At 36.7% G+C, this 23,538-nt stretch overlaps 1 long non-coding RNA gene across 1 annotated transcript; it reads left to right on the forward strand.

Moving 5' to 3' along the window:
- The first annotated feature begins 41 nt into the window (after positions 1 to 41).
- Positions 42 to 19,359, forward strand: LOC108256220 (uncharacterized). The gene is made up of 3 exons (XR_001810244.3): positions 42 to 216; positions 18,303 to 18,603; positions 18,717 to 19,359. It is a non-coding gene; the product is annotated as an uncharacterized LOC108256220 (long non-coding RNA).
- Positions 19,360 to 23,538: the final 4,179 nt, after the last annotated feature.

The following is a 23,538-nucleotide window of genomic DNA, read 5'->3' on the forward strand; positions in this document are numbered from 1 at the left end:
GGCGAAAGACATCACCTTCCTGTGGAGGCGGAACTCAGAACTCGGATCTCAGACGTGCCACGCTCGTGCTGTATTGCCACGGGGCGTATTGAAATGACTACAAGGTTACGTACTATATTTGATATTCTAATTTTATTTAACGAACTTAATCTTTGTTACTGTCATCACATTGCCAAAGCCAACATCATACCCGAAACCCGGGCTAAACACGGAAAAGTAAGATAATTTCATACGATCATAATCAACTTTATCGTTACATCTTTCCTGAGTCGTATAAGACTAGCCTGAAACTGTAGTCATGCTTATTTTCATACCTTGTTTATTTCCTCAGATGATTCCATTGAGTTGTTTCTTCTATGTAATGATGTCCCTAGACGTTTTGACTCTTTAGGATATTTGTTCAGAAATTAAATGAGTTCTGTGAAACCTGTTTGTCCAGTCCACCTTGATTAATATGAATGTTCAAAGCTCTTTTGGTCCCTTTTCAAAAGCCATGTAAAGAAATGTATAGAGCTTAGTGTCTACTATTGCATATTTTACTTACTGAATGATGCCATCATTAAGGCCAGATCCACGTAACAGTGGCCGGTCTCCAGTATAAGGCATAAGGTCTCTCTCTCTCTCTCTCTCTCTCTCTCTCTCTCTCTCTCTGGCCATTCATTTCCCCTTACATCCATGGTAGATGACAGAAGTATGCTCCATCCTTGGTGAGAGGTTAATTCACTCACGGATGGCATTATTCCCTCCCAGCCCCTTTCCCAATATAAAAATTCAGAGTGGACAGCCCCATCCCTCATCCATCTCAGATTTGATTGGAGTGGTATTGCCTCCTGTCCCGCTGAGCCCGTCTGCCACTGCAGCCCAGCTTTATGACACTAAATAGCCGGGCTACAATTTTTCCATCTATCCAAAAGATACTCTTAATAACTCATTCCACTGAATGAGAGCTGACACTCTTTGTGCCCTGCAATGGACAACCTTGTCCGCTGGATGTTTACAGGGTCACTGAGATGCAGGCTTCGAAATGCTCAGAAAACAGGGGGTTAATTAATATGGGTGAATTTACTGTTCTTTCTTTGCCAGCCTGCTCAATGAATCATAGTCCCAGAGAGACACCTGTACCATATTTATGGCCTACTAATAGTATTCAGCAATGCACAGAGCTGTTTACATGCACACAGCACTTTTCCCACCTAACTTTGAAAGCGAACTGATTTATCAACAGCGATGGATTTGTGGAAAATTTTACCTTTTTTCTGCCCCCATCATATGAGATACTAAATAATGACATGAATATTTATTGATTATTCAGAAAGGTACATATTCTTGTAATGGCAATGCAGCAGAACACATGGCCCTGATAAATAAAACATCGAATGAGGAGGGAAATACAATGGCTTCTGAAGCAGGTCAGTCTGGATCCAATAAGGCCTGTTGCATGGTGAATAAGGCAAAACTCTAAATCTTCTGGGATGCATGAACGGTCCACTGATTATGTGCAGGGATCTGATTAGAATTCATATCCCCATATCTGTCCAGTGACAAGGGATGAGTCACTGTTGAAAGAAAATGAGGTCATAATTACAAAGCAACAACAAAAAGAGCCACGTTTCTCGTTATCAACCAGATAACCAGCTTTATTCCAGCTGTTTAAATGAGAAATTTATAAATAAAAAAAAGAATACAAAACAGTTATTCAGAATTACAGTGGCTTACAAAAGTATTCAATCCCCCTGGAATTGATAAGATTTGTCTGAATAACAAATTAAAAATAAACATATTATTCCTTTTTATTGCAAACTCATGTTCTCTTACAGTGATTTTTTTGGTAAGCAAATATTTAAAAAAAAAATAAATAAAAATAAAAAACTGAAAAATGCTAGCTGCATAAGTATTCAAGCCCCAGGGTCTGGAAACTCCACATGAAAGATATTTTCTTAATGAGGACATAATTGACTTATAATTGGCCTTGATGCAAACTTAATGCAGGCCATAGTTCAATTAACACCATCCATACAGTGAAATGTGGTGCTGGTAGCATCATGCTCTAGGGATGCTTTTCATCCTTAGTAACTGGACTTTTTGTCAAAATTGAAGGGAGAATGAATAGAGCAAAATACAAGGAGATAATACAAAAGAACTTGCTTGTGTCCAAAAAAAAATAAAAAATCCTGCAAAAACTAAAACCAAACACAAGGCCCAAGCAGCACCGAAGTGTTTAAAAAAATAAATAAACATGTGAATGTTCTACAGTGGGCAAGTGAAAGTCCAGATCTGAATCCCATTGAAAATCTGTGGCACTGTTTGAAAATTGTAGTCAACAAACAAACTCCAACCTACCTGGCAAATCTGCCAGGAAAGAATGGGTGAAACTCGCACCGGAAGAGTATGCAATACCGGTAGGAATTTACCCCCCAACAGACTTAAAGCTGTTATTGCAGCAAAATGTGATTCAAGCAAGGAGACTGAAGGGGTTGAATACTTATGCTAGCAGTATTTTTCGATCTTTTTTTTTTTTTTTAAGAGCCATGACAAATAATACATTTTATTTTTAAAATTTGCTTTAAGAGCATATTGGTTTGCAATATAAATAGAGGCTTGGTATTTGTCAACAATCAGATGTAAGCGTCATTTGTAATACAGATGACTTTTTAGGGAGTTGAATACTGTTACAAATTAGTGTATGAATCAAACAGCATATTGTTTATCATAAATAGCTAAACAGAATCCAATATCCCACAAAATAGAGTGTTATACTCTTGGTCACAATAAGGACTTCTTCTCTTTTCCTGAAGCCACATTTACTTCACGTTAGCAGAAATAGGCCTATATCTTTGCTCTCTCTCTCTCTCTCTCTCTCTCTCTCTCTCTCTCTCTCTCTCTCTCTCTCTCTCTCTCTCTCTCTCAAAATCACAGTGCTACCTTCAAAATTGAAAATACCAGAGGAAAAATTACACTGACGGCCCTTTCAAGAAATAATCTTCAAATTTATTTGTCATATAAAGGTTATGTCTCCTAATATAGAGGGGAGGGATCTTCTCCAGAGGCTCCCTTTAATGTTGGCCAATCTCATATTAAATTGGGGCTTCCTTAATAAGGCATTTGTGGGTGCTGTTATCCCAGGCTAAAAGGCCGTTTCTGTTGTCCTTTTCCTGCTGCATGAAAACAGATGGTATCTCTGCTATATTACTCCTCTAAGAGCTCATATCCTCCCTCATGTTATTTTCTTTTGATCTGTGAGACTGCTCCCACTTTTTCTTCTCTCTCTCTCTCTCTCTCTCTCTCTCTCTCTCTCTCTCTGTTTCTGTCTGTCTCACTTTCTCGCTCTGCTACTTGAGGTCTGAACTCACTTGAACAGGAAAGCTTGGCCTTGTTTATATACCAGCTTTCTCTGAGATGGATTCTCTTGACATAATGTATATTTTATATCTTTTTGATTAAAAGAAAAGATGACAGCACATCCCACACAACACTCCGTCAAGGTCTCAGACATTTCTTAAACAATATAGGTTCATATCGGTTGCTTTGAGATAGTTATTATTATAGTTATAGTTTATTATTGAAAGAAACATGAAAAATTTATTTTTCAAAAGTTTACATTAACAAATTTATATTTAGATATTATGTTAAATACTTTATTACTGACTGGTCTCAGAAATTAAACAAATAAGTGATTTCATTATCTATCATTTTACATCTCTCACTTATCTCCACACACACACACACACACACACACACACACACACACACACACACACACACACACACACACACACACACACACACACCTCTACCTATCATCAAGCATGCAAAGTAATCTTGTTTGTATATTTTCATTAAGTTGTTAAGGGACATGAAGTGACATGAAACAGATATATCATCCAGTGATAAGCAGTAAAGCGGACATGAGCACTAACTTGTTTGACAAAACTTGGTTAATGTAACTGCTAATTTCTCTGTGTTGTATATTGTTCTATTGTACCTATTTTAAAGCTTGTCTTTTCACTTTTTAATGCACATCACACTGGCACTGTTACCTTCATTTTTTTCTTTTCATGCTTCTTGTTGCTTTTTTCTCTGCTCAGCTCATTTCAGCATGTTTAATACTATACTAAAATAATTTGTACTAAATCCTATATGAAATCAGTTCTTTTACAGAAGAAATGCGGTGTGTAAGCCTAAGCTTTAGCAGCTTTTCAGAACTTTTTTGATTTATTTATTTTTCCAGAGCAGCCAGGAGAGGGAAGCATACCCCTATTTGAGTGTGCTCAGTGGGGTAGGAAACTGGCCAAGCAGTTGAACGTGTGGACTGTTATTAATTATCTTCAGTTTTATTAGGTCATTTACTAGTGATTACAGCAAAGAGCTGGATGTGAAAAAATGTTTCACATTGTAAATATACAGTAAATATTAAAACACACCTGCAAGGAAATAACTGATCAGATGCTTTAATTTAAGGGGGCTACTGCAGGAAAAGACAGGAAAATGATTCAGTGTCTGCTACAGTTTTGAAATTTTTTAAATAACATATCAGCTATACAACTGTTGTGAATTGTCATTAATATTTTATATATTTATGCATTTTCTTTATACAGTGAGGGAAAGAAGTATTTTATCCCCTGCTGATTTTGTATGTTTTCCCACTGACAAAGAAATGATCATTCTATAATTTTAATGGTAGATTTATTTGAACAGTGAGAGACAGAATAACAACAAAAAAAATCAGAAAAACGCATGTCAAAAATGTTATAAATTGATTTGCATTTTAATGAGGGAAATATTTATTTGACCCCTCTGCAAAACATGGCTTAGTACTTGGTGGCAAAACCATTGTTGGCAATCACAGAGGTCAGACGTTTCTTGTAGTTGGCCACCAGGTTTGCACACATCTCTGGAGGGATTTTGTCCCACTCCTCTTTGCAGATCTTCTCCAAGTCATTAAGGTTTCGAGGCTGATGTTTGGCAACTCGAACCTTCAGCTCCCTCCACAGATTTTCTATGGGATTAAGGTCTGGAGACTGGCTAGGCCACTCCAGGACCTTAATGTGCTTGTTCTTGAGCCACTCCTTTGTTGCCTTGGCCGTGTATTTTGGGTCATTGTCATGCTGGAATACCCATCCACGACCCATTTTCAATGCCCTGGCTGAGGGAACGAGGTTCTCACACAAGATTTGATGGTACATGGCCCCGTCCATCGTCCCTTTGATGCGGTGAAGTTGTCCTGTCCCTTTAGCAGAAAAACACCCCCAAAGCATAATGTTTCCACCTCTATGTTTGACGGTGGGGATGGTGTTCTTGGGGTCATAGGCAGCATTCTTCCTCCTCCAAACACGGCGAGTTGAGTTGATGCCAAAGAGCTCCATTTTGGTCTCATCTGACCACAACACTTTCACCCAGTTGTCCTCTGAATCATTCAGATGTTCATTGGCAAACTTCCAGATATTAGCTGAGATTAGGAGCACTCCCTTTAAGAGTGTGCTCCTAATCTCAGCTCGTTACCTGTATAAAAGACACCTGGGAGCCAGAAATCTTTCTGATTGAGAGGGGGTCAAATACTTTTTTCCCTCATTAAAATGCAAATTAAAATGCAAATCAACTTATAACATTTTTGACATGTGTTTTTCTGGATTTTCTTGTTGTTATTCTGTCTCTCACTGTTCAAATAAATCTACCATTAAAATTATAGACTGATCATTTCTTTGTCAGTGGGCAGACATACAAAATCAGCAGGGGATCAAATACTTTTTTCCCTCACTGTAAATGAATTTGATGTGCAATGCACAGTTTCTTAACTTTTCTGTGTTAAAACAAAGAAAGAACTAATTATAGTAAACCACATTTCAATAAATCATTTCATTCTCTCATTTGAACCCCTACATCTCTGTGAGAAGTAGGCTCCAGGGATCACCCAACAAAAAGACACATTCTGAAACATCCCACAGGAAGTTTATTTTTTCTGCCCTGGGTTGAGAGGAAGAAAGCTCGGCTACGTGATGTCATAAATCTTTAATGTGGATTTGAATGATAGGCACTGGATTGGCATTGGGTATGGGGGCATGTTGGGGGATTGTGAGGTGGTGGTAGTGGGTGCATTGGGGTAGCAGTCATCTCCACCATTTGCTCGATAGGGTGGGGATTAGCTCTGGGGGGACAGTGACACACCTCAAATCCTCTCTGAGGGCCTCTCATCTCATAAAAGGACTGAAACAGATCATGTGGTCAGGGAGGCAAAATGAAAGAAAGAAAACGAAATTACAGAGCTCGGTGGCTGCACAAATCATGCATATAATGTTTTATGGCATGCCAAAAAGAATTCAACACCTGTGCTTCACCAGAGCTGTTATTGCATATGAATCACCAGATTTAGGAGAGGCGTTTTTCTTGGCACAGGCAGGTAGGGGCAAGAAGTGCAGAAGAAGAAAAGAGAACAAGAGATGACTTGGGTGGGATTCATGAATGTCTGGCCCATAATCAGTGTGCATTATAATTTAGCATAGCAGGTGGCCGCACAGCAGCTTTATTTGGGCTGGTTATTACTCTGTTTGTTTACCATGCTGAGGTTTCGTGAAATGTTTCAAAGACTGTTAAATGAAGAGAGTCATTGCTTCTTTCTCATATTCTTGACACTAATGAGTTTTAATTAAATGTTGCTGTCAGAGCTTCACAGCTCAACACATGCATGAAAACCATATTCAAGTTCCTAACTTGACTTTGTTTCTGAGATTTCATTGCTGGAACAAATTCCAGACTGCATGTCTCTGTAATAACAGTCACTCCAGAAAACTAAGACCTCTGCAGTTGATCAAATAATTTGTTTAACTGTGTGTTCAGCTAAGTTGCTTGGGAAAACACTTTTGATTGAATTGATCTGGGTTGGTTAAGTAACAGAGATGGCTGCCAAAAAGGAAATTGGTCAAATCTGGAAAACCTTAACCTTTGAAAGTTTTGCCATGCATACCAGAGATGAACCAAATTCCAAAGAGCTCCCCATAAATCAGATGATTCTATTATTGAAACTGTCTCAGAGTAATTTCCAATTTTCACTGATTAGTTATTTGAAGGAAGTTCTGGTAATATAATAGCAGGTAATGATTTATTTTACCACCAGCATTAAAAAAAGTCTACATCTAGTATGTGCATTTATATTCTCTGTCTCTCATTTCTCTCTATCACTCTGTCTCTCCACGTTGGCATGGAGTGTACAATTACATATAGTTTAATATATCTGCCAAGCAACCTTAAACAAGCATCCTCAGTCCGTGAGGTGATTTGTCTTCCCTAGCCATTACTCCATTGTACATCTTGATAGCCACGGATTGCTCGCAGCCATGTTTAAGCATTAAATAGTGTATTATTATTTCACATAAATCAAGCAGGGTGTAGGGGGAAATTCATAAATTTTACATTTTACACAGACAATATTTTAAAGTCTTCTGCATGGTGGGACATCAGTGTAGAGAGCTAATCTACTGACTCACATACACTTGAACTGGACAAATATGCAACATATTACAGCCTGTAAATACATGTCCTAACCACTTTTGTGTAAATTAAATCTAATAAAGTGCTCTTCTACCTTACAATTGCACTCTGCAGCCATATCTCAGCTCTTAATATTTTGTAGATTTAAATAACAGGGAAAAAAACCTATTATCTCTGAAACTTAAAACACCCAGTAGTTCTCTAGCTCTCACTGAGCTGGTAAGGGTTTCAGAGACATTTGATTTCAGATATTCATGATGCATTATGATTTTAAAGTCCACTTGTGTTCCAGCTCATTTTGCCAGAACAATTCCACTCTTACGAAGGAAATGACTTCATACTGAAAACCAGATGCCAGTCTGAGATACAGCTGAGTGCACTCACAAATTTTGGAAAAGAAAAAAAGAAAGATTTTAACTGTTTTATAGTAAATATGTTCATTAATAATACAATAGGGAAAAAAAAAAAACTCAACAAAAATGTTATCGTTAACTATTGTTATTGTCATGGCCCACCCCCTAAATATGTTTTATCATGTGATCTAAGCGGTTCAGTGACATTTATTTTTACCGTTACATAATTCACATACATAACATATTTTGTGTGGTAATGAATTTTATATACAATCAGTTGAAACAGTTTTTGCAGCAAAACTAGAATGGTAAGAATTATGTAGTTAAATAACCTGGACAATAAGAATATGAAGCTTCCGCAATTTAATTAAAATCCATACAGTTGAAAAGTGCTGCTAGGTTTTTCTGCCTACTGCTGAAAAATGATACACTTCACTATCCTAAATTCAGAATTTAATTTACTTTAATTATCCCAACAGCTGCTTCACTGCAAGAAATTATATTATCAAATGAACATATCTATATGTTCATATAAGTTTACATAATATTCCATATTATTATAATGACCTGATTTCTAGACGCTTTTCAAGTTTGAAATTGTCCTACTGGCACATAATTTCATTATTAATATCCTAAAATATGTAGGTATTTTCACTTGCTAAGATATTATTTTTATCAGTGTTCATAAAATTATTGTTTGCTTACACACAGTACACAATTTATTGTTCAGACAAATCTGAACAATAATTTGTGTAGTGTTGTGTGTGTGTGTGTGTGTGTGTGTGAGAGAGAGAGAGAGAGAAAGAGAGAAAGAAAAGAAAAGAGGTGTATTTTGGGTAAATGATTCTGACAGTTGTTTTGTTTGTGATTAATGCAAACTTTCCCCTTGTCTGTGATCCTTGTTTTAAACATCATTTGTTTTTATTTTAATCCCTGGCTACATGACCCGCAACTCTTGTTTTTACTTAAACCTGCTGTTCGGGAGATTGCCAAGCAGGATTGGCTTTTGCATATTCTTTTTTTAAACGCTGTTTTTATTATCAATATTTAAGAACAAGGTACACTGACTGTTTACAAAATAACGGTTAAGATTTCATTCCAATAAAAAGTTGGTCATTCATTCTCACACCTAATATCTTCTCTATGCTAATACATGTTTCAGATTCTCTAAATAATATCTTTTCAGACTCCAAACCAATGCAAATAATCCCTAAACCCAAGGCCTTAATCTCTTTTTCATTTTCTAATGATGCAGAATTTTACTTAAGATGACCTAGTTTTTCTTTCTAATAGGGCTGAACGCCTTTATCTCAACTGAACATCTTGTGGTAGGAATGTGTAATCAGAGTGTGTCAGTAAGAGGAGTGGTTGCTCTGACAGGCTCAGGTGAGGCAGCTCTTTGAAGCCTAAGTTCAGGTTGTTGAGCTGCTTCATTGGAATCCAATACCCTGAGACTGCCATGATTAATAGTTTGTGGTGTACCACTTCTAACGCCTGTATGATAGATGAGCTATTGAATATCGGTAATGGTCCTTTATACACACCCATGTGCACATACTCTCTCACTCACTCTCTTTCTCTCTCTCTCTCTCTCTCTCTCTCTCTCTCTCTCTCTCTCTCTCTCTCTCTCACACACACACACACACACACACACACACACACACAGTAAAAGGGGCAAGCTGTTAAATAGATGTCACAAGCATTTTTTAAAAGTCTGAATAAACTCTTATGTGTAAACAGTAACTATTAAATCACACATTGAATGAAATTAAAATGTTAACTGTTAATTTAGTCCTTTTATATAGCTGCTGCAAGTCTGATGGAAAAGAAAACACATTTAAGATGATATACTCCATATTGTACATTAATAGTGAATCATGCACACTGTTTGTCATGGCAGGAAAACATCTTGAACTAAACTGATTGTTTTCACATTGTCATTTTTTTTTGTAACCATCAAAACACTGAAAATCATGAAAACACACACACACTTTGCAGATTCGTGTAAGGCAGCATTAAGTGGTTTCTCCTTGCTCTTATCTGCCTCTTCCTTTTTGCCCCATGGTGAAACTCTCCTTGGCATGCATGATCTCATTTGTAACTGATTTACTTTACTCCAAGCCGGCTTATGAGATGTTTCCAATTTCCAGCCCTTTCTCTAGCCTTATGAGAGATGCTATGCGTGCATGGTACATGGTTAAGCACACTAACATATCAGTGAGTTCTGGTTTGCAGTCATGTTTAGGCTAAGAGGCATGAGCTTTGTGGGAAATAATTGTCTTCTGTAAAGAGCAGGAAACAGTTACATCCGTTCCGTTGTGTGTATCATATAGCAGTTAGGACATGTCTCCAAACATCAGTGCTTAGGGGAGATCTGTGAGACTTTTTAATGCATGATGACATATAATATCATTAATGCTGGTATCATGTTAATTAGGAATATTTAAGACAAATATTAGATTTAATGTTAAGTTTACATTAATTAGAGAAAATCTGTCTTTCAATGTATTATAGCATGTGTGATGTAACAGCAATGTTTGAACTAAACCATGTAGTATTCATAATAAATTCCATGAAATTCCCTTTTTGAAGTGTGGTGGTACAGTATATATTTGCATATTTTCATATTTGTTTCTCCGAATATGAATATGAATCATTTCACATTTGATTGGAGAAAAAAAACAAATATGTTTTTTTCTGTACAAAATGTTGTTATTTTCTAATTATTATTCATTTTTGGTTATTATTTATCCATAACACACCATCCAGTCTGTCCCTCAGTGAAATCACCTTAAGTTGTTTTAAATTAAACAAAGAGTTTTCTAATACAGACTGCACAAATTCTAAAGCAGTACATTTAGTATTAGTACATGTTACACCAAGGCCATTAGAAAGTTAAAGGTAAAAAATCAGGTTTGGGCTATTTGAAGAAATCCATCTGTTTGTCTTACAGTAATTTGAGGACATTTCAGAAAGCCCAAAGTGCTTCCAGCATAAGGCATGATGCTTAAATGTGGTTGGAAATAAGCAATTGGGAATAATAAGGTCACATCCTGATTGGCTTTTTGTTTATGGTCTTGCATTTGAAAAAGGATTTGCTCTTGATTAAAGGTTTAACTAAGGAGAATCAATAAGCAACCTCTGTAGTTGTGTAAAGGGAAACTATGTCACTATAAAATGTAGTAAACAGGACACTAATAATCTTGTTTGCATGTTATTGCATTTTGTTTAAATCTAATATGCTCCAAAGTAAAAAAAAACAAACAAAAAAAACAAACAACTGTTGGTTTTATTTTATTTATTTGAAGCTTTTTCAATATCATAATATCCATTCAACTGGCATTCTGACTAATTTATTACAGTCCCTTCTGAAAGTACAGGAAGGACAATTCTTTTTTTTTCTTTTCTTTTCTATACACTGAAGACATTTGGGTTTGAGATCAAAAGATGAATATGAGACAATAGATAAGAATTTCAAATTTAATTTCCTGATATTTACAACTAGATGTGTTAAACACAATTTTTTTCTCTGATCAATTTTCCCACTTTTTTCAAAATTGCTTGCTTTTCTTACACAGACAGCTTTATTGTCTTCATATTAGTTTATCCTTTTTAACAACAAATGCACAAGTCTTCACAGTCTTCAGTCTTCTTGTCTTCACAGGTGAAACCCAGAACTCAAACTTGACATTCAGAACTATTAATTGTTCAAACAATCAATCTTACAGGGACAGCTAGGCAACAAGAAACCTGTTCCAAGCATGTTCCAATATTTTTGATGGCTTGAAAAATGTATTAAAACAAAAGGTTCCATGTTTAAACTGTTTAACCCATCGGGTGGCTGTGGCTCAGGTGGTAGAGCGGGTTGTCCACTAATCGTAGGGTTGGCGGTTTGATTCCCGGCCCACATGACTCCACACATCGAAGTGTCCTTGGGCAAGACACTGAACCCCAAGTTGCTCCTGATGGCAAGCTAGCACCTTGCATGGCAGCTCTGTTACCATTGGTGTGTGTGTGAATGGGTGAATGAGACACAGTGTAAACCGCTTTGGATAAAAGCACTATATAAGTGCAGACCATTTACCATAGATGTAAATATCAGGAAATGAAAGTTGAAATTCTGACCTATTGTCTCATATTCATCTTTTGCTCTCAAACCCAAATGTTTTCAGTGCATAACAAAGGCAAATGTATTGGTCTTGCCATTCCAATAGTTTCATTCCAAAATATTATTTTTCATTTCACTAAAATCAAATACTGCCTATCTTTCTTTTAATTAAAGACTGAACATGAATGTATTTCATTGATACGCTAACATGTCACTCCAGAATGTCAGTCAGGCAGCTGAGAGTCAGACAGAGATTTTTTTTTTAAATTGTTATTGTTGTTAATAGTATGTTGACATGACTTGCATTGTAGCATAAAGATAATCATAACCTGGTGGAGCAAGAATCTATTTGTACACACACACACACACACACGTGTGCGCTCTCTCTCTAATCATTCAGATGATCTCATTGCTATGTTGCTTTTGGGAAAGTGGCTGCTGACTGTGAGTGAGTTTATGCAGGTGATAAATGTGTGTCTGCTGGCTCAGGGGCCTTGTTTGTCCCCTTGTAATTGAAGACTAGCTTTTGTTGTCTGGGGATTTGTTCTACATACATCAGCTTCAAAAAGGAAAAAGCTATGGCAGGAATAGACTCCAAATAAAATTAATCTTAGGACTATTATTACTGTGGGAGGAAGAATTCTAATCAGTTGCAGATTCCTTCCTATATGGTTAGCGTGACCGTAACCAATTACAACTGAACTCTACGTTACAGTTTCACTTCCTCTTTTACTAGGAGAAAGGAGAGAGAGAGAGAGAGAGAGAGAGAGAGAGAGAGAGAGAGAGAGAGAGAGAGAGAGAGAGAGAGAGAGAGAGAGAGAGAGATAGATAGATAAGGTTTTTCAGGACAAACACAACTTGCATGTGCTCTAAATAGAAGATTCTAGACAAAACAGAATATGAATGGTGGTAAAGAACTTTAATAGATCAAAAAATGGTATAACAAGTAAATGAATAACTAGAGTTGGGGTGCTCGATCTAAGTCCGATTATGAACGAACTCGAACTTGTCACGCACTCGTAAATTTGTACTCAAATTCGAAATTTGGACTCTGACATTTTGGACAAATATTTTCAAGTACAGTTGAGTCCGAGTCAACATGAAAAGAGAGATTAAAACATATATAACAACAAAAATTAAGATAACAGCAAATTAATGAATGTCTCTCTGCCTGACCAGGCGGCTTTCTGTGCGCACACACTTGAAACATGCACACAGAAAGCCACCTCATCATGCAAGTAACGAATTGAGTTCTCTTTAGCGGCTTATTAAGCTTGGATGGTCAAATAAATACACAAACATCATGTCAAAATGCAGGTCTGGCCGAGTATTCATGCAAACTCAGTCGATTATGTCTTAAGTGAATGTAAACAGTTGAGAAAAAAATCAGCGGTGTGACAATACAGTATATATTGGATCTGTACATTAGGTCTTAATTTATTGTAAATTGACAGCAGTCTAATAAACCTGCTACTGTTTGTGTCATTAATATTAATCAAATAACAAAAACAAAGACAAAATCACTCACTCAATCATTTGACTGCATAACTTCAGTAAATTTAATAAGAATCACTGTATATGTCATACAGTGAAGTCTATTTTATTTTACATTTAATTGCTTTATTCAATTTCTGTTGTATTACTTACTTGAATAATACTGATAGACGTACCTGAGAAAACGTATTGTTATTGTGAAATAAGATTGTAGTCATATTGCCACCCCTAAACATTAGAATTTGGTGATTCCAGTCTTGAATTTCATGTAAAATGTGAAATGTACTTCTTAATACAGTAAATACTGTATCATAAAATAATTTTTTATTTTTATTTTAGAAATTAAAATGAAAAATGTTACAAGAACAGAGCTGTGTTCAGAAATGAGTTTGTTGTCATTCATAGACAGATTAAAAGCAGTAATAAAACATGAAGCTTATTGTTATGTCATGTTGCTAAATGTAAATCTACTCTGTACTCTCTCTCTCTCAGCCTATATAACTATATAGAGGCATCAAATAATTGAAACCCTGGAGGACACAATATTGTGTGATACAATAACAAAACAAGTTAATTTGTATTTTCATACACTTGTAATTTAATAGAAGTTCTACAAATACCTCTCTATCCGTTTTTTTCTTTGAAACCATTTTTTGATAGGAATAGTTGAGGTGCTGATGCCATGAAATAAAAATATTAAATGTCAATTGCAAGATGTAATAATGGTATTTTTTTGTTACTTATATATTGCCATTGGTTTGTGAAGGTTAAAATATTCATTTAACAGCTCAGTGTTGAGTTTACAATTGCAATTTCAAATCTTTTTTCAATTTAATTACTTTCTGGACTCGAATCAGACTCGGCCATTAAGGACTTGGACTTCAGTAAAACTCAGCCCTTTTTGGACTCGGACTCGTTGGTTAAGGACTTGGTCTTGACTTGAACGCGACAAAGGTGGACTCTGACCCAACACTGGGAATAACTTTCACGGGATCACAGTTACACACATGAGAATGTGACTTTATATCAGAAGATTATCAAGATCAAGTTATATCACTGTATTATTTCAGTTATTGTAACAAGAAAAGGAAAATAAGAAATCACTGATTTGCAGAAACAAAAAAGATTTCTTTGAATGATATAAAAGAATTCAATTAAAATGAGATGTACGGGTCTGATACAGACATGGCCATGTTGGTGTTCATTACTGTATCTAACTGGAACAAATTAAAGATTAAAATAAGTAAACAAACAGATAAATAAATACAGCAATTATTATTATTATTATTATTATTATTATTATTATTATTAATAATAATAATAATAATAATAATAATAATAATAATAATATATTAGCATCAGCAGAGATTTCAGAATTCCATTGTGGGTTCTCCAAAATTATCTTCAACAACACACTATGCATTTTTGGGCATATTATTGATAATATATTGTTATTATTGATTCATTAGATTTCATAGGGGGAAATATAAACAGAATGCTTAACATAGAAGTCTTGAAAAATAGAAGTATGGAACTTGACTATTCCGTCAGCACTACAGACACCAGCTAATATATACTCTGTCTACATTCAATGTGTATATCATATATGTGACATTAATTTATTGCTAATAATTATATTTCTGAGCAGTAAATAGAACAGTTATTTGTCAATATTAGTAGATTATTATTGCTTGATTTTTACTGTTATTGTTGCCATACTTTAAACTGTAGGTATTACTTAATTCTGAAGGCTAATTCATTGTTAGTAAAATGAGTCCATCCATCCATCCATCCTTCCATCCATCCATCTTCTATACCATCCATCCATCCATCCATCTTCTACCGCTTACTCCTTTTCAGGGTCATGGGGCACCTGGAGCCTATCTCAGGGAGCATCGGGCAAAAGGCGGGGTACACCCTGGACAGGGTGCCAATAGTGAAATGAGTAATCACTCTAATTGTACTCTCAATCTACTTTCTTGACACAAATTACCCCCCCCCCCCCCCCCCCCCCCAACACACACACACACACACACACACAGAAAGAGAGAGAGAGATTGAGACAGATTTTACCCAATATTATATACAGATTATGGCGTACTTCTCAAACTGTTAAAATGACTGGTTTTATTCACATTTCTAGTAATAGCACTTAAAAGGTAAGAATGTGAAAACATTAAATAAAGCATGACTGAAGTGTAAGCACATTTTACTTGCACAGTTCCTGTGATCTCCCCATGGGTACATACCGTATGTGATTCAACTCATGAAAGTCTGGAGAATCAGTGATGTTGAATCTGATGTGCTGGAGGAGAGATACAATATTTTAGTAATAGAAAACTGTGTAAATTCTGGGTTTATTTTTTAAGCTTTTTGGTATCCTAAATGAGCAAGGTCCATGAAATCAATGTGACATGTTTCTTAATAGTCTAAACCAAGGGGCTAAATGGATTTACAAAAGTGTTCCTAAGGGTTTCTTGACCAGATGTATGGAGTATGATATAAATGTTGTTATGCGATGATAAGGATATTCATATACCATCATGTACTTAGTCCCTGCTGTTGCTACTCCTTGGAAGCAAGTGGAAGTTGCTCTCAAACAGTGACAGGACTAACAAATATGACTATTTATTCCGGTTAAGTAATGCCTCATATGTTGTATTCCACAGAGAGGTTGCTGTATAAAACACTCATAAGGTGAAAAATAGAGTCACCAGCTGCGAACATGAAGACCCAACTCACTAAACTAATACAAGCAGAGCAGAATCATCCTCTGTCCTGCTTTGGATCATTTTCCAAACAAACAGTATTCCTGGAAGAATTGATTCAGTTAGATGGTACATTGATCACCTACACTGCCTGCAGAAAGGAGATGGCTTTACAAGCAATAAAATGAGGGACAATTATATTATTCTACTGAAATAAGACAGAGTACAGGCACAGAGTGCCAATAGCAAGACAGGGCTACACCATGGGCAGTCTCTCAACTGTATGAATGTGTGTGTGTGTGTGTGTGTGTGTGTGTGTGTGTGTGTGTGTGTGTGTGTGTGTGTGTGAGAGAGAGCATGTGCATTGCGTTCTCAAGTGGCATGATAATCCAGTGAAGTTTCTCAGCTCTGTTTCCTCCTGCAATCAGAGAGTGGCGGCACACTGCAGATTGTGTTCATTTGTAAAAGCATCCAGCCAAAATTGCAGCCCAGGGCTGATATGCTATAAAGATGCTGATCAGAAGTGGAGCTAAACAGACTATACTGGAGGGCAAGATGTGTCACCAGCAGATCCACAAGACCAATGACTGTGTACACCTGATCCCACCCAGTGCTTGTGCCTAGAATATACAAAACCATAAAGGAATGAGAAAACACGGATGAAAAATCAGCTGCTGTGCTCTCATTTGTACTGTATTTTTTGTTTTCTTTCCCTCACCACATTGGTAAATTACTGTGGATTTGCAGCTAAACACATTTTGGATTTGAATATATTGTGGGTGAAATGCATTATAATAAGTTTATTCACTCCATGGGCATGTTTCATGAGGCATACATTTATTGATCCTTTGGGGTGAAATGTGAATTTGAAGCAGTGAAATATTTGATATATGTTTTTTTATATATTAAAAATCTGTACTATACATCACTCTTGCATTTAAACATGTGCTACTTCATGATATTTATATTAGTTGTTGCCTTAATGTTGCTTACAGTATACGTTGTTAACAGAGTTTGGTGTAACGGGTTACAAAGTAACATGTTACTGTAATCTAATTACTGTTAGCATTACATTCTAAATTTATGTAATTTGATTACAGTTACTGATGTCAATAAAATTATGTTACTTGTGTTACAAATTTATTGTTAAGAAAACAATATTAATTAAAACGCATTTTAAAATAAATCACGTTTTTGTCCAGAAGATTTTTTCTTTAGCCCTGAATAATTTTCCACTTGGAGTGGTAACTGAACGTTAGTAAAAGAAGACCGACTGTAATTTTAAATCTTCAGTGAACGGAGGCGAGACCAATCAGACAGGGTTTGCAGAAAAATATGTGGAAACACTCGTGTCTTATTGGCTGACAGCTCCCAATTCTGCCAAACGCTAACTCACAGTCAGTGTGAGGAAAAATGGATGTGCTGATTTAAAAAAAAAAAAATTACCAGTAAAGGCAAAACTGAAACAGTAACATCCTCTGATGCTGAGCAGGAAAACAAGCTGTGTAAATGTCTATATAAGTTCCAGTTTACATGAACATGATATTAGCAGAGCATAAGGAAAGATAATGTACTTTGCATGGCACTGTAGCATCTAAACCCATACAATGATAGCTTAGCTGTGCCTCCCCTTGGCTAGGGACACCAAACTAGCCTAGTTAAAACAGTTTTACATTTTATTAGTCTGGTAGTCCTACAAACAGTGAAAACATCCGAGGCATGTTTTATGATAAATCCAACTTTTTCTGATCATGTCATACATTGACGCGTGCTAAAAGTACTGAAAGTTTCACTTTGCAGTGTAGGTTGATAGGTATTGAAAGTAACATGAAAGTAAAGTAATCAGTAATCTGATTTCTTTTTACATCAGTAATCAGTAATGTAATCAGATTGCAATTTTAAATTAGTAATTAGTCATTTGTAGTGGATTATGTTTTTTGAGTAACTTACCAAACAGTGTTTCTTAATGAGCAATATTTTAAAAAATCAACTTTATTTAATAATAGTGTGGTCACATAATAATCACAGTGTGAATTCTTCATGAAACTGCCTCTATGATACTAAAAATGAATAAGATAATAACTAGTAAGATAAATTATATAAATTATATAGACAAAGATAATCTTTAAAGTATTCAAATGTCCACTTCTTTTCCAGTCGGAGTGACAGCTCTATTGTATGATGTCATGCTCGTCAGAGGGAGGAGTACAATGGCAGCGAGATGTAAACTGGAGTAATGCAGCCTGCTCCATGATGATTGACAGCTTCACCTCTCTTTCATTGCCCTGAGGCTGATTGACAACATGGTTCATTTCATATTTAGCGAGCAAGCTAATGCAGCAAATTCCTACCAGACAACTCTGGGCCCTGCCGAGACACTGCTCCCCAGTGGACTCTCAGATCCCAAAATAAATGTTTTTCTATCTGTGAGTCTAAAACAATCCAAATATAATTAAGTGTAAGTATATAATTAAGCCTGTTTAGAAAGCAATCATTTACAATAAATTAATACATAGACTAATTACATGTATGAATAATGTGTCTGCTGTGTTATGGTTCATATTTGTGTAGGTGTCTGAATGTGGTGCCGGGCAGAAACTGAATCACCTCAGTGGAACTGTTGAACATTTACCAAGTTGAATATATGTGTATAGTTATTTTAAATGTGAGATGTCTTTCTCTTTTGTCTCGCTTTATAAAATCATGAACCTGAGACAGAGAGAGAGAGTCATATTGAGTCATATTGAGTTGTCATATTGTAACTTTCACACTGAATAATGAATTATAAAAGAGAAAGTTTGCTCACTGACATGCTAATGTCACTGCATGACTTATAAAAGAAAATATCCACAGTAAAGTTCTGATTATTTTACACTGATGATAGTTAATTTCCAATTATTTCATCCAAAGACTTTCTTTTACCAGAACTGATGTTTCTTATAAGCCTAAGCCACATTATGCTGTGTATTGGTCCTGGTAAATTAAAACCACTGAGTTAATGAATGCCTCAGGATGCTTTGTAATGTTTAAAGCCATCTTCTACAGACATCACAGTCACATCCAACTGAGGTAAAGAAGGAAAAGACATATAGTTTTGGTCTGGAACATGTGAACTCAGTAAAAGCATAAATAAAGTATTACCAGTTTGCTGTCTTCACACCAATGAAAGATGGAAAAGAGACATGGTTTATTAATGTGTGTGTGTATGTGTGTGTGTGTGTGTGTGTGTGTGTGTGTGTGTGTGTGTGTGTGTGTGTTGGGTATGTGTATTAGGTGTGTGTGTGGGGAGGAGGTTGGGTGCAGGTTCATAGGATACGTATGTGTGCCTATTGCCTTGAGTTTAACAGAGATTGACAGTGACTTTTCTTTCTCTTTTTTTTCTAATTTCTTTTGAAAAACAAACAAGCCAAAAAAAATAAATAAATAAATTGGAAATGAAAAGCCCCAGCATGCCTCCACTTTGACCTGGTCTGCCAAACACACATTCACACATGATAGAGTTAAGCAGGTCAGTAGTGCCATGACTTTTCATGAAATGTTAATGGAGTCAAATGTCCGGTTTCTGTATCTAAAACAACTGTCAGTCATCACAGTTCTACATAGCTCTAAATAGACTGTGCACATTTAACTTCATGCCTGAAATAAAGTTGGTGCAAATATAAAATCATAAACACCAAGAGGGTGACTTTTCTCTATTTAAGAAAACAGAGAAGTGCTGTGCAGAAGTTTTGGTGTGCACTGAACATTGGCCCATAGCTGTTCAGGTGAAAGACAGGAGTCGATATATCACTGACTTGCAGCTCCTGTCAGGCTGCCACTTACACACAATAAATGACTTTACACAAAACTAAGCTCAGCCAGCCTATGCAGATAACAGAGTCGTTCATTTCCACATGTGCATGCTAAACCTGCATGATAAACGCCATGCCTTCCAGCACTTCAGCCTACTCTTCATCACATCGCCAGGGTATCTCTCTCTCTCTCGCTTTTTTATGGAAATGCAAACTCAGTCACCCATCTCTCTTTACCATCTCAGGTTGGCAAGCATGGTCAGCCATGAACAGAAACTGTTATTTCACTTATTTTCCCCAGGAGTGCTACTCGGTGCTTCTTTGTGCTACTGTAGCTTTATCTGCCTTTTTTGTATAAAGAATAATCTGGTCCTTCATTAACCAAAGGTGTTATCCATAAACTAAAATCTGCCAAGGGGTGGCATAGTGTAGCATAGGTAGAGTTGCTGCCTCACATTTCCAGGTGCAGTCATGAACTTAGGTTGCTGTGTGTGTATTTATCGCATGTTCACCTCCCCAGAATGTACTGGTGGGTGGGTTAGTGCCCTGCAATGGACTGACTTCTCATCCAAAGTGTATTCTTGTCTCATGTTCCTGGGATTGCCTCTAGATCCACCGGATCACGAGATTACTGAAGATTAATGAATGAATAAAATCCTCTTTATTTTACAGTATGCTTTATTTTTTCTTAATCCTAAAGACAGATATTTTGTCCTAGACCCCATATAATAGTGTATATACTGTAGTAGGATTATATAGTAAGGAATATGTGTGTATCTGTTGCAAAGCAGACAATTAGCTGGTTCCCTGGCCTCTGTCCTATAATTCAGAGCATTATAATCATTCATATAATCATTCAGGTGAGTCATTAATAGCTCCTTGTGCAACCTTATCTCATGAGAAACCTGTGCAAGTTTAAACAAATGACAGTGGCGTGGTTGGAATTTGTTTGATTGTATTCATATTATGTTGTAAGAAAAAGTAAATACAAAATCCCCACCTCTAACTCTAATCTTTGTATCAGATTTTTATGAACACAGATTCTTATGAGTTTCTGATTTCGGAACCATGTTGGCTTGTGTATAACAAACATGTAACTCCAGGCAGTGGTGAAATAAGTGTTCTTTTGTCAGATTTATATATTCTGCATGTGAAGTATGAAAACACTGCAATAAGGTAGCAATGATAGAGCTGACTCCAGAAACTTGCAGACTTCCTTAAACCTAAAGTACAAAAGCCACAAAGGTAGAATGCAAAGAGCAGGCTTCTTTTTTGCCATCTTGCCTCTCTCAGTGGGGGAAAAAAAGTCTGTCACACTGCTCTTTAGGAGCCAACACCTAAGGCTGCTCCCTACATTGCGTATTGGGTTCAGGAACATCCCTGCCAGTGTGAGGTCTCCTAAGCACAAAGTATACCAGGATGAACAGGATATCTAAGGAAGCATAAGACATATGGGAATGCTTACAGATGCTGTTTTGACATCAGGATTGTTGCTGAGAGAAATTTTTATTTTCTGAAAGCTCAATCTGCATAACAAGGGATTAATGAAATAAATCACCAATGATTTAAATCCCTACAATCTGCAATATGTATGTTGTCCCTGATCATACTCGTGCTTAGTACTGGAGTGTCTTTGATATTATTTCTGCAGTTCCTATATTTTTTCGAAATAATTAATGATATGTGATAATTTTTCCTAACAGAGAATCTTATCGCTCATCTATTTGGGTGGATTCGAAGCCTATCCTGGGAACACTGGGCATGAGGGGGGAATACACCCTGGATGGGACACCAGTCCATCGCAGAACACCCTGCACACACACACATTCATAAATTCATTCACACCTAGGGGCAATCCACTGGGGAAGTGGGAAGTGTGAGGAAACTTGAGAACCTGGAGGAGACCCACACATACACAGGGAAGACATGTGAAACTTGGACAGTAACCTGAGCTCAGATCAAATTGTGGACCTTGAAGCTGTGGTGAGGCAACACTATCCACTGCAGTTGCCATCCAGTCATATCCAAGTTGAATGTCTACATAGAATGAGTCTACTGAGAACCCTCCATCTAAAGCCTATCACAGGAAGACTTGGCACGAGAAAGGAATACACCCTGGATGTGATACCAGATCATCAAAGGACACCAGGCACACACATTCACACACTCATTCACATCTAGGGGCAATTTAGAGTAGCCAATGCACCTACTGGTATGTTTTTGGGAGGTGGACGGAAAACGGTGAACCTGGCAGAAACCCACACAGACATGAGGAGTATGTCTACTACTTTGAACCCTTGAAGAACCTCTGCATTACCTTTCTCCAGGCACTGCATCTGTCATTCCACACTTCTTTATGAGTTTATGCTTTAAAAAACAAGCATTTGTCTAAAGACAGTAGAAAAATGGAAAGAAAGTGAAGGAGAACAAGAAAGGCTAAGAGGGGAAGAAGTAGGAAGCAACAGAAAGAGAGAGAGAGAGAGAGGAAGAGAGAGAGAGGTCCTCAGGTCCTGCCTCCCTTCGTCATTCTTAAATCATGTGTACAAGCTGTTTCCAATAAACTGTTAAATTTGATAAAGCAGTCAGTATTATATTACAAAGCCCAGAAGGCACTCAGGCTTCTGCTATTGTGAATACATTTTGCTCTGATAATAATGTTGCGACTTCGAGCGGCTGCATAAGGAGAACCTGTGCTTGCTGGAAATCATGTCCGTGGTTGACACCTGTATAAATGGACAGGCGATGAGATTATAATATATTTATACTTGGTGTATTAGAGTTGAAAGACTCATAGAAGTGAGTACAAGAGGAAGGCACAAGAGGTGTTGGCCCTGCACCACGGGGAGCATGAATATGAAAATTCCTATATGAAGAGCTGTCCTACTGTTTTATTCAGCTTTCTAAGCTCCCTGGGAAGCAGCAGCTCACTGAATGTCACTCAAACATGATGGATCCCGATTAGATAAGTTAGAAACAAGGAACAGACGGAAATGTTTAGTGGTGTTCTCATTTGTTTTCTCTGTGTGCGTGTGTGTGTGTGTGAGTGTGTGTGTGTGTGTGTGTGTGTGTGCGTGTGTCTGTGAGTGTGTGTGTGTGTGTGTGTGTGTGTGTGTGAGAGAGAGAGAGAGAGAGAGAGAGAGAGAGAGAGAGAGAGAGAGAGAGAGAGAGAGAGTTTATTATATTATGTTTATTTGGGTTAATGGAAATTTTATAAATAATCTTGTAAAAGAGGGAACTTATATGTTAAAATATACACAGACAAAAAATATTTAATATAAATCATCAAACATTTCCATATACAATATTTCATGTGGTCATCCATATTGTGATATACTTATTAAACCAAGTATTTAGATTTTAATAAGAGCACAATATTTCAATAGAATGCTAAAAGGTGTTGTGTTTTGACCAGTGGGTGCTCCAGAGAGGAAGTAGTGCTTTCCTTATGTGTTGCATTTCCAGTGATTTAAAGGCTTCAGTGGTATAAGGACTTAAATGTGAGACAGAGAGAAATGACTGAGCCTCAGGAGAAATCTCTGCAGCAATCCTGTCCAAATAACAGATCACACCTCAATCTAACGTGGTCACTTATCAGACACACA

The sequence above is a fragment of the Ictalurus punctatus genome, chromosome 23, assembly GCF_001660625.3.
Source record: "Ictalurus punctatus breed USDA103 chromosome 23, Coco_2.0, whole genome shotgun sequence".
Lineage (NCBI taxonomy): Eukaryota > Metazoa > Chordata > Actinopteri > Siluriformes > Ictaluridae > Ictalurus > Ictalurus punctatus.